Source organism: Miscanthus floridulus, unplaced genomic scaffold (assembly GCF_019320115.1).
Source record: "Miscanthus floridulus cultivar M001 unplaced genomic scaffold, ASM1932011v1 fs_877_2_3, whole genome shotgun sequence".
Classification (NCBI taxonomy): domain Eukaryota; kingdom Viridiplantae; phylum Streptophyta; class Magnoliopsida; order Poales; family Poaceae; genus Miscanthus; species Miscanthus floridulus.
The window spans coordinates 10,008-20,950 of record NW_027097389.1 but is presented as its reverse complement, the minus strand read 5'-3'; positions in this window follow the sequence as shown (position 1 = coordinate 20,950).

Here is a 10,943-nt window from a genome sequence, read left to right as displayed (position 1 = left end):
CGCTCCGGCAGAAGTTAGCCTTTATCTTGTATATAACTGAATTTGGATCACAACTCAACAAAACACGCACCCAAACAAATTAAACTATAAAAACAATATTTGGCATGTGGCCTAGCATAAACTATCATTAGCGATTACGTCAGTCGCGTCGCAAATCTCACCATTGTTCCCTTCATGAGTGTCGTGTGCCCCTCGATGAGGGCACAAACAGCTTTCTAGTACTAGGCGACTGCACGTACGGTGAGGTGCCAACTGCACATAAGTGGATGACCGTATGTGCAAAGATGTGTGCCGATGGGCATGGAATCGGAGGGTGGAGAAGTGGAGGACATGCACACAATTTGAGGTCGTCGAGCAACAACAGAGGGTAGTGGATGTATATGTTACATTGAGTCAGGGTGTATATACTTATGAGGCAATTACCTCGTAGCTATTAAGCAAGATCGCCGACCTCCAGAGTTTAAGACAATTTGTCATACAGTACTAACATGACAAATGCATGTATCATGAAGAATATCCCACCAATACAATGGCGCCATTAGCTTGTTGGCTTAAAATACATATATGAAAATATTAAATTTACTTGGTGGCTCAATAGAAAACCGCCAAGAAAATGAATTATTAATTTTGGCGGCTCATTAAGAATGGCCAAGGAAATACCTTGTTACTTGGCAGCTGACGACAACAGCCAAGTAAATGCATGCTTTTCTTGGCGGTTCCTAAAACAGCCAAGGAAACCCATCATTTTATTGGCGGTTCATGGAAACAGCCAAGGAAAACCATCTTTTTCTTGGGCGGTTCGTTCAAAACAGCCAAGTTAATCCATCCTTTTGCTTGACGGCTTGCATAAATAGCCAAGTTTATAATAACAGCCAAGGGAATACATTCTCTTGGCGGTTTTCTGCCACTGCCAAGGAAACGTTACTATTCCTTGGCGGCTCAATTTTAGCCGCCAAGTAAAATTTGGCCCGCCAAGGCAAATCCAGTTTGGTGCTAGCCCTAGAATCCACGCCTCTAAAGAATCCAAGCTGCTGAACTCCCAAGCACCCATTAACCCTAGATCTACGAAGATATTTAGGAACCCAACATTCTAAACCAAGATATTTAGAATCTTGGATGCAACATCCGCTCCTGTCTTTGGAAACAACCTTGTCGTGCAGAGGCATCATGAGCTTGAGGAGGCAGAGGCAACATTGATGCCCCTTCTGCTTGCGCTGCTTGTGGCCACAACGTGTGATGGTGCGGCCAGCGGCCGGCACACCCAACGGCGTAGTCACCAGGCAGTGCGTCCAGCTTCGTCGTGGTAGTCTGTCCGAAGTCCGTACTCTATTTTGAATGATGAGCCACAGGTTTTTCCGGGATGGAGTGGATATGAGGGGCCTTTGTACGTCCGATGAACTGTGCCCCATACGCCGCCGAGGCGGAGTATTCCCCGCTTGCGCTGTTTTGCGGTCTTAATTCTCCGGGTAAGATTCCATAATAAATATAAATAAATTCATCTAGATGAGCACCCGTGATTGCAGTGCTGAGTTTTGGAGTCTTTGACCATACTTGTTAGTGACTCATACGTACCATTGGCCCGAACTTTTATTTTACTAATAAAGTTTGTGGCAAACAAATTGTTCACCACATTAATTAGGCCAGTCTCGGTGGGAGTTTCATGTGAGTTTTATTTGCATTAAATAGGTTGTCACATAGGCATTTTTTATGACATGGCAGCGTATTTAAGAGAGTGAGAAGAAATGAGTTGACACGATTACCAACTCTCTATGAGCCATGAAATTAAATGCCAATGAAACCATAGAATGAAACTCTCCATTGAGACTGGGTGTTTCATCCAAGTTTCATTTTATTTCATATGACATGGCACTCTTGGAAACAGCGTCATGAAACTCTCCACTGAAACCGTCCTTAGATATAAGTTTTGGCCACAGATGTGGGCAACCTTTTGGAGTCATCATCATCGAAATATATGTCCTTTACATTTCAGACAGTTCAAATGTTGCAGGAAAATAGCGGGCAGCTTGCATGCACCTTAGATAGAATGGAGACGCGCGCGGAATGTTGTACACCAATTTTTTTCTCTGTTTCCCCTTTTATTAATCGGGAAATTTCCGCACGCGAACGATCGGATGGTGCGGCATGCACCTCGTCGTGACCATCCGATTCGCGCTCGTGCTCTCCCCAACTGTCCGATTCGTTGTAGCCTCCCAGGCGTTATTGAATACCTTCATTCACAATAATAATGTTTCCTACTTGAGTGTCTTCGTTATTGAATAATTACAGTCACACACAAACACTATATATATATATATATATATATATATATATATATATATATATATATATATATATATATATATATATAGAACTACTGTCCTGTAGCTGGCTGTAGTGTAGAATAACTTATTCTGTAGCCACTTTGAGTTACGATAATTACTATGTTAATTCACGAGATTATAGTAACTCCTTACTAAGTTGTTTAATATAACGTTACGGTAAATATCCCCATGTGTTATAGTAACCCAACTATCGTAAATATGTATTGACATTATCGTAAATTAGTATATAAAATTATAGTAAATGGAGGTGACTACAGAATAACTTATTTTGTAGCCGGCTACTGAATAGCCTCTCCTATATATATATATATATATATATATATATATATATATATATATATATATATATATATATATATATATCACTGAAAAAAATCGATCAGTAACATGTTTACTGGTTCTCCTCCACGATGTCCTTTGAGTGATTGCACAAGTGCATGGTAATCATGTCAGTCGCCGCCGGTAGGAGCAAGGAACAGTGCATAGAAGCCCCCGATCACCGTGGCCGCGCCCATCAGACAGACACCAGCCGACACGGGCCAGGGCATGAGCGCCGAGACGCGCCCGGAGAACATGGCGGTGAGCAGCGTCGTGGTGAGCCAGACGCCAGCCCTGGCCCGTCCCTTGGCCGCGGAGCCTGCGGGCGACGTCTCCAACCGTCGCAGGCAATAGAAGAGGAGGACGAGGCTGGCGTACGACGTGGCGGCGAAGGCTGTCGCGGAAGCGTCGTCGTCTGCGCGAGACCTGCGGATGGCGGCGATCGTGTTGCCCGTGAGCAGCAAGAACCCGAGGCTCGTGGCTGCTGACGACGCCATGTCGCCCGTCGCTGGTCCAGACGTCCAGTTGTAATGTGCTTCTCTGACTTTGTGGGTGTATGAATGTCGAATGTGTGTATATATAGGGACTATATGTAATTATGTATCCGTACGTTACTTATGGGAGGCCGTGCGAGGCTTGTAGGAGTAATTGCTTATATAGTACTCCGTACACGGCAACGATGCCGTGGCCCGTGGGCGACGCGTTTGCCTGAATACGTAAGCTTTGCATCTAGAATTTTTTTTTAATTTTTTACCTTTTTCTAAAACAAATTCTAAATCTAACGCCGTTGTTTTTTTTATTTTCAAATCTAACACTTTTGGCCGCGTCAAAGTCCGTGTCGCGGCCAAAACACGCTGCCACACCACATGTATCGGTGCGGCATGATCTGCCACGTCGGACAGCGATTTCCATGTGGAAATCATTGCCGCGCCACTGCCGTTGGCGCGGCAGCACGGTAGACTGACGCGGCAAGGCGCAACCTTAGAAAAATTATATCTTTTTCATACGATTTCGGATGAAGATGATCTTTATATGAAAATTATAGCTCTCGACGAGATCTACAACTTTCTAGTTTTGAGTTTTTTCATTTGAGGTCGTTAAGATGCTCAAAAAAATTAAACAAGTTTCAGCAGTATATTAATCGCGTACTTGTCGTCTTGGAAAAATCATATCATTCTTACATGGTGTCCAATGGAGATACTTTCTCTAGGAAAGTTGTAGCCCTAGATGGGATCTACAAATTTATAGTTTTGAGTTTTTGCATTTAAGATCATTAAGATGCTCAAGAAAAATAATATAAAGTTTCAGCATCATATTAATCGCGTACGTGCACTTATCGTCTTGGAAAAATTATATCTTTCTTATATGGTGTCAAATGGAGATATTTTCTATACGAAAGTTATACCTCTCGGTGGGATCTACAAATTTATAGTTTTGGATTTTTACATTTGAGATCATTAATATGCTTAAAAATAATAATATAAAGATTCAGCATCGCATTAATCGCATATAAGCGCTTGTCGTCTTGGAAAAATCATATCTTTCTTATATGGCGTTAAATTGAGATACTTTCTATATGAAAGTTATAGCCCTTGATGGGGTCTACAAATTTAGAGTTTTGAGTTTTGCATTTGAGGTCATTATCTTCGGCGCGTGATGTGACTGATTACTAATCGAATGTCGACTCGGAAATTCAAGTACTACCAAAAAAAACGGATGAAGATGATTGATTTGTTAGGCTGATGGTAGATAGTTTAGTCACACACTATTACTATCTCACTACACTTTCGTCATCGCTTAGCATAAAAGTTTTATGCAAAGATGGTAAAAAAAGTTACGCAACAATAGACATCGTTAATTGTAAAATTAGCGAGATCCAATAAACTTAGAAATTAAACTACGATCTTAACATATTCCTTTTATCGCTTAGTGTAACCGTATTCTCTCGTCATATTTTCTTGTATCTAAAAAAGGGTACTTTTCTCTTTAACTAATGGTCAAGCATGTGTTGCACGCACCAGAAAAGATTTTTATGAGGCATTAAGCTCAAGTACATAATTAATATACTGCTAAAACTTTATATTATTGTTTAGCATCTTAATGACCTCAAATGGAAAAATCAAACTATAAAGTTGCAGATCTTATCGAACTTTCAGGTGGTGAACTAGACTCAACTCTGCCCTAGGAAGCTTAATAATTCATTTGACTAAATTTTTTTGGGTAGAATTTGAATTGTGAACTCGAGCTTGTCACGTACCGCGGCACTGCCGCGTGAAAATTTAACACTTGTTCAAGTTTGTTTTAAACATGCCTAGTAACGTCGCAGGCCCAAGATAATGACTTCAAATGAAAAAAATTAAACTATATATAAAGTTGTAGATTTCATCAAGAGCTACAACTTTTATGTAGAAAGTATCTCTATTTGACACCATATAAGAAAGATATGATTTTTCCAAAACGACAAGTGCTTGTACACGATTAATACGATGCTGAAACTTTATATTATTTTTTTAAGCATCTTAATGATCTCAAATGTAAAAATCCAAAACTATAAATTTATAGATCCTACCGACAGCTATAACTTTCATATAGAAAGTATCTCCATTTGACGCCATATAAGAAATATATGATTTTTTCAAGACGACAAGTGCTTGTATGTGATTAATACGATGCTGAAACTTTATATTATTTTTTTGAGCATCTTAATGATCTCAAATGAAAAAAAAACTAAAACTATAAATTTGTAGATCTCACCAAGAGCTATAACTTTCATATAGATATGATTTTTTCAAGACGACAAGTGCTTGTACGCGATTAAACGATGTTAAAACTTTATATTATTTTTCTTGAGCATCTTAATGATCTCAAATGCAAAAACTCAAAACTACAAATTTGTAGATCCCATCGAGGGCTACAACTTTCATATAGAAAGTATCTCCATTTGACACCATATAAGAACGATATGATTTTTCCAAGACGACAGCGCTGGTACGCGATTAATATACTGCTAAAACATTGTTTAATTTTTTTGAGCATCTTAACGACCTCAAATGAAAAACGTCAAAACTAGAAAGTTATAGATCTCGTTGAGAGCTATAATTTTCATATAAAGATCATCTTCATCGAAGATCGTATGAAAAAGATACAATTTTTTTAAGGTTGCGCCTGGCGTGGTGCTACAGTGCTGCCGCGCCAACCGCAGTGGCGCGGCAAGGATTTCCACATGGAAATCGCTGTCCGACATGGCAGATCGTGCCGCGCCGATGCATGTGGCGTGGCAGCGTGTTTTGATCGCACCACGGACTTTGGCGCAGCCAAAAATGTTAGATTTGAAAATAAAAAAGCAACGATGTTAGATTTGGAATTTGTTTTAAAAAAAGTTAAAAATAAAAAAAAATCTGCATCTACATCCTCCTAGAAGTCCTATCCTAGCTAGTGCGCCTAGATTTGTTCTAAGTCATTAGTATTTTCAAAACTTTGACCAATGACCATCAGTATTTATAATTTTATTTACATCACAAGATCCACATTATTATGAGATTCACCCTGAAAATCACTTTCATGATACTATATTAGTCTTATTTCATTTGAGACTACATATTGCTAGTTAGTGAAAAATTTAAAAGTTTGGCTTAAGACAAATCTAGATGAAGTTTGTTCCCTTTTCTTTTTTGGATCTTGGAGCTTTGTACTTTGTACAGTCTGTAAATACCTTTTTCATATATATGCAAAAAAAAAGGTAGGGGGCTCCCCTGCTGTTTCTTCCAAAAAAAAATCTAGATGAAGTTATATCTGTAATTGGAGGAAGTAATCCCGAGCAAATCGATAATTGGTAAGTTCTTCGAGGCAGCTGGATACTCAACGGGATGATGAAGATGTACAAACGTCGTTTAATGCGGCTCATTTACTGTATTGGCCAACAAAAAAATATGAAGCTCAAAATAATTTTAGGTAGGCTTAATTATTACTCCCTCCATCGTAAATTAAAACAACTTTTATAGTTGTCCTAAGTCATACTATTTTAAATTTGACTAACTTTATAGGAAAGAGCATTAATATTTATGTTCATAATATTTTTTTGGTGTCATTGATATTGTTACCCTTTTCTATAAAGTTGGATAAACTTAAGATAATTTGATTTCAAATGGTTTTATGAATTGATTTATTTAAGGACGTAGGTAGTAGGTCCTATTTTTTTAAAAGGCAGTAATAGTTTTGCTATAAAAATTTTATTAGAAAGAGAAGCAATGTCCACGAAGGGTCTATGATTCCGTCTTCATGCATGCCTTACACGACGGGCTTGGTTCAGTCCTCCAAAAAAAAAAAAAAACGACGGGCTTGGTTCAGTTGCTTGATATATGGCGACCATTTATGAGTTGAACGTACGTATAGGGAAAGCAGTGTACATTGATAAAGAAACTATGTATTCGAAAGTCAAGAGAGCAATTGTCTCTGTAAACATAAAGAATCACTCCTTCGTTTTTAGAGCGACAAACATAAATTGTTTATATAGTGGTCTGTGTTCGGTTGTACATATCATAGCTTAAAAACGAAGAAAGTTTTTTCTTAGCGCTGTTTCTCCTGCGCTTTTGTTTTAACAACTCGCGTTCTCATCTCATAGTGCTGCAGACCTTTTTTTTTTTTGGCCTCTTTGGTTGTACAGTTGTACCTGCATCGATCTTGCCTCGAATGTTCACACCGAAAGTGACGAAATCGTGAGACAGCACACACTGACACAGCAGAGCCTAAAAGCTAGCTAGTCAGGAAAGTCCCCGTTGCGTCACATATATCGCATTAAAAGGAAAAGGGTTACATGATGACGCATTAGCAATTCAGGACCATGTGTGATTGGGCTTCGTTGGTTTTCTTTCATAGAGTAATCCCCAAATTGCAAAGTTCAGATTATTTCTAAAGATGTAAACTAACAAATAGTGAGGACAAATAATTTCACCTTTGTCAAGGGCTGAACACAACTGCCGCATCAGTATTTGGTATAGCATCCCATTGCTCAATACATCCAAGAACACCATTAGTTTCTCCGTACTACCTTTTCTGCAGAGTCGATCAGTAACAATAGGACAGTAAATCCACTAACTCAAGATTAGACTTTCTAATAATAAAATTCGTGCATGTTGTAGTAATCACCATGTAGTGACTATGAAACAAAGCTGAATTTTCTAGGGGTGAGGATGGGAGTTAGACCTCTTAGCCTTCTTTTAAGATTAAAATAGTGTCATACTGGGGTCAATTCATTTCAGCACCTGTTTTAGGTGTAGCCTTTCTCCTTTATGTCAGTGTACAGTAATGAACAACAGGGAAAAAGTTACTCTTTTTTGCAGGATCAACAGCTAGTGGGATGCGGCCTCCGTTGGGCTAGATGTGGCCTCCCCGGCGACGGCAAGATCAACAGCTGGCGGGATGCCAATTATCAACATCTAGAACAACTCCCCGAGCGGTTGCCGCGGGAATCAGCGATAGAGTTTTCACGTGTTGCTATGGGAATTAGCGATAGATTCATCTCATATTATTACTATTATTATTATGGAGCACAAAGTATTTAAAACTTAAGTATAATTTGGGAACGTAAGTAGCTAATTGCTTATTGAACAACTCAAATTACAGTAAACACTCTTCATCATGCAGAAAGCTGATTGAGAAGGCTATTGCCAAAAAAAGTGTTCATAATTATCACCGTTTTCATTTCATTCAGCTAGTTGTTTCATATAGACTGTTTTCATCGGGGGATACCCAAATCCAAATTAGCAGGATATTCCAGCGAGCAATAGAGCAGTATATCTTTCACAATCTCGTTCTCTTCCTCACACGCTTTTTGCATGACGACGGTTTCTCAACCTATTCAGTTGATTGGGGCCTTGTTTAGATGCCATCCAAATTTCAAGTTTTTTCACTCTCTTTCCATCATATCAATTTTTAGCCGCTTACATGAAGTATGAAATGTAGGTAAAAAAAATAACTAATTACACAGTTTAGTTGGAAATCACGAGATGAATCTTTTGAGCCTAGTTAGTCCACGATTGGACAATATTTGCCAAATAAGAAGGCCCAAGGAAGGAGAAGGGAGATCGGAATGGTGTCCAAATCGTAGAGCGCCGTAGTAGCTAAGGTGTTCCGTACCGTAGGTGGCATCCGGAGGCGTGTCCTACATCAGTGTGAACTTTACTACTTTTTTGTATATCTATATAAAGCATGAGGATTACGGTAAATGTTAACCCCTTCACACTTTTGACAACAACAATGTAAAATTAAATTTTCGTTGAGTCGTTGTAGTGTAGCCTGGCATGCATTTCCGACCGTTCCAGGGCCGTCAAATCGTCCATGCGTTACTGGTTCTTTCTAACGCTGCAATGCAAGCACAGTTAGGGGCGTCGACGCGTGGTCCGCTCGCGGGAATTTCCGGACAGAGCGACACGAGGACCACCTCGTCGTCGCGGACTCGGGTCGGTCCTCTCCCCGGCCCATACTGATACTGTGGTCCAGAACAATGGGCGTTGTTGTTGGGGAATAGGGATGGAAACTGATATACTAGAATATTAGCATCAAGAAGTGATAATTATGAAGAAAACACTAGCTAATAAGCTGATAAAAAACAACTTATAACGTAATATGTCATCTAAAATAAACAATGTCACAGGCAAGACAATATTTTTATCGGTCTGGATAAAAAGGCCAAAGTCTTCCTGCAAAAGGAATATTGGTATCCGATGTCATACGCAAAACAATATTTTTATCCAAAGCAGTATCATTTTTTTTTAAGATCGAGCCATTCACCCGTATTTCATTAAGAGGGAAAAGTTTGAGACAACAACCCCGATGGCGAGCAACTATCAAGGTCGCCCAAGAACAGCACTCCTATCTACCGGATGCATTACAATTCGATTACAATGCACCCAAGTTTTGCGACCAGTAAGGAGTGACTACCGAGAGCGTCTTGAACCCTGCTTTCACCCAATCGTCTGCCTGCCGAGTACTTGCCATCAGCGGTCCATCTCCAAACAAAGCGGCCTTCCTGCAAAGGATCGAGGACGACCACATGCGGAGGTACTGCACGAGCACCTGCATGGTCGGCGTGCCCACGATATCCCGCGCCCAACGGTGCTGGAAGATGCCATCCTTGATCGTCCTCTTCTTCCCTGCCCTTGAGATAGCCATGTACAGATTTGGGGCGTAGTGACACAAAGGTCCCATGGACGCCCAGCTATCAGTCCACAGCCTAGCGGATGCCCCGTCGCCGATGTTCACCGTGATGCTGACGACGGCCATAGCTGCCACGGACTTCTCCGGCCTCGACGGCAGGCTGGACCAGCAGCTTCCTCGAGCCGTCCTGCTCAGCCACTCCCACTGTAGCCACAGTGTAAAACCAAAAAAACGCAGGTCCAAGACTCCAAGACTCCCAAGGTATGTCGGCCTGTAGCCACCTTGCACTTCCCACCGGTGGTCGTAGCCATGCCCGACCACAGAAACGCACGGCGACGCTTGTCAATCTGATCCAGGGCCCATCTGGACAAGCAACAAGAGATGCTCAAGTGGATGGGTATTGCCGACAGGGTCACCTTCGTCAACAAGACGCGCCCGGAATGCGTTAGGAGACCTGCCTTCTATGTAGGAATCCTTGCTGCCACAACATCGACGAGCGGCTGCTCATCAGCATGCCTCAGCCGCCACAAAGACAGTGGAACACCGAGGTACCTGCAGGGGAATTGTGCCACCACACAAGGGAATGTCTGCTGGACATCCACCATCACTTCGGAAGAGCACCGGATCGGCATAGCGACACATTTATCCACATTAGTCACCTGACCTGATGCCCCAGCAAATAGCTGTAGTATTTGCGGTACGCACTGCAGGTCATTTGTGTTGGGGGCGACCAGGAGCACCAAGTCGTCGGCGTACAGAGATGCACGATGAGCGATCGCCTGGCCAGGTAGCGGCGTCAACGCGATGCGTCGGTCAGCCTCTCTGAAGAGAGAGTTCAGTGCCTCCATAACAATGACGAAGAGCATCGGCGATATAGGGTCACCTTGTCTTAACCCTCTTGCATGGGCGATTCTTCTACCAGCTTTACCATTCACAAGTACCCTGGTACTGGCAGTGGACAACAGGATAGTCAGAAACGGCCATGCGACCGAGTCAAACGCCTTGGCGATGTCAATCTTCAGGAGGACAACGGGGATTTTCCTACGCTTCTGACGAGCGCCCTCGGAAGTCGGCTGGACCGTTCTAGCAAATGATTCCAAGCTTCAAAGCATCGATATACAATTGACA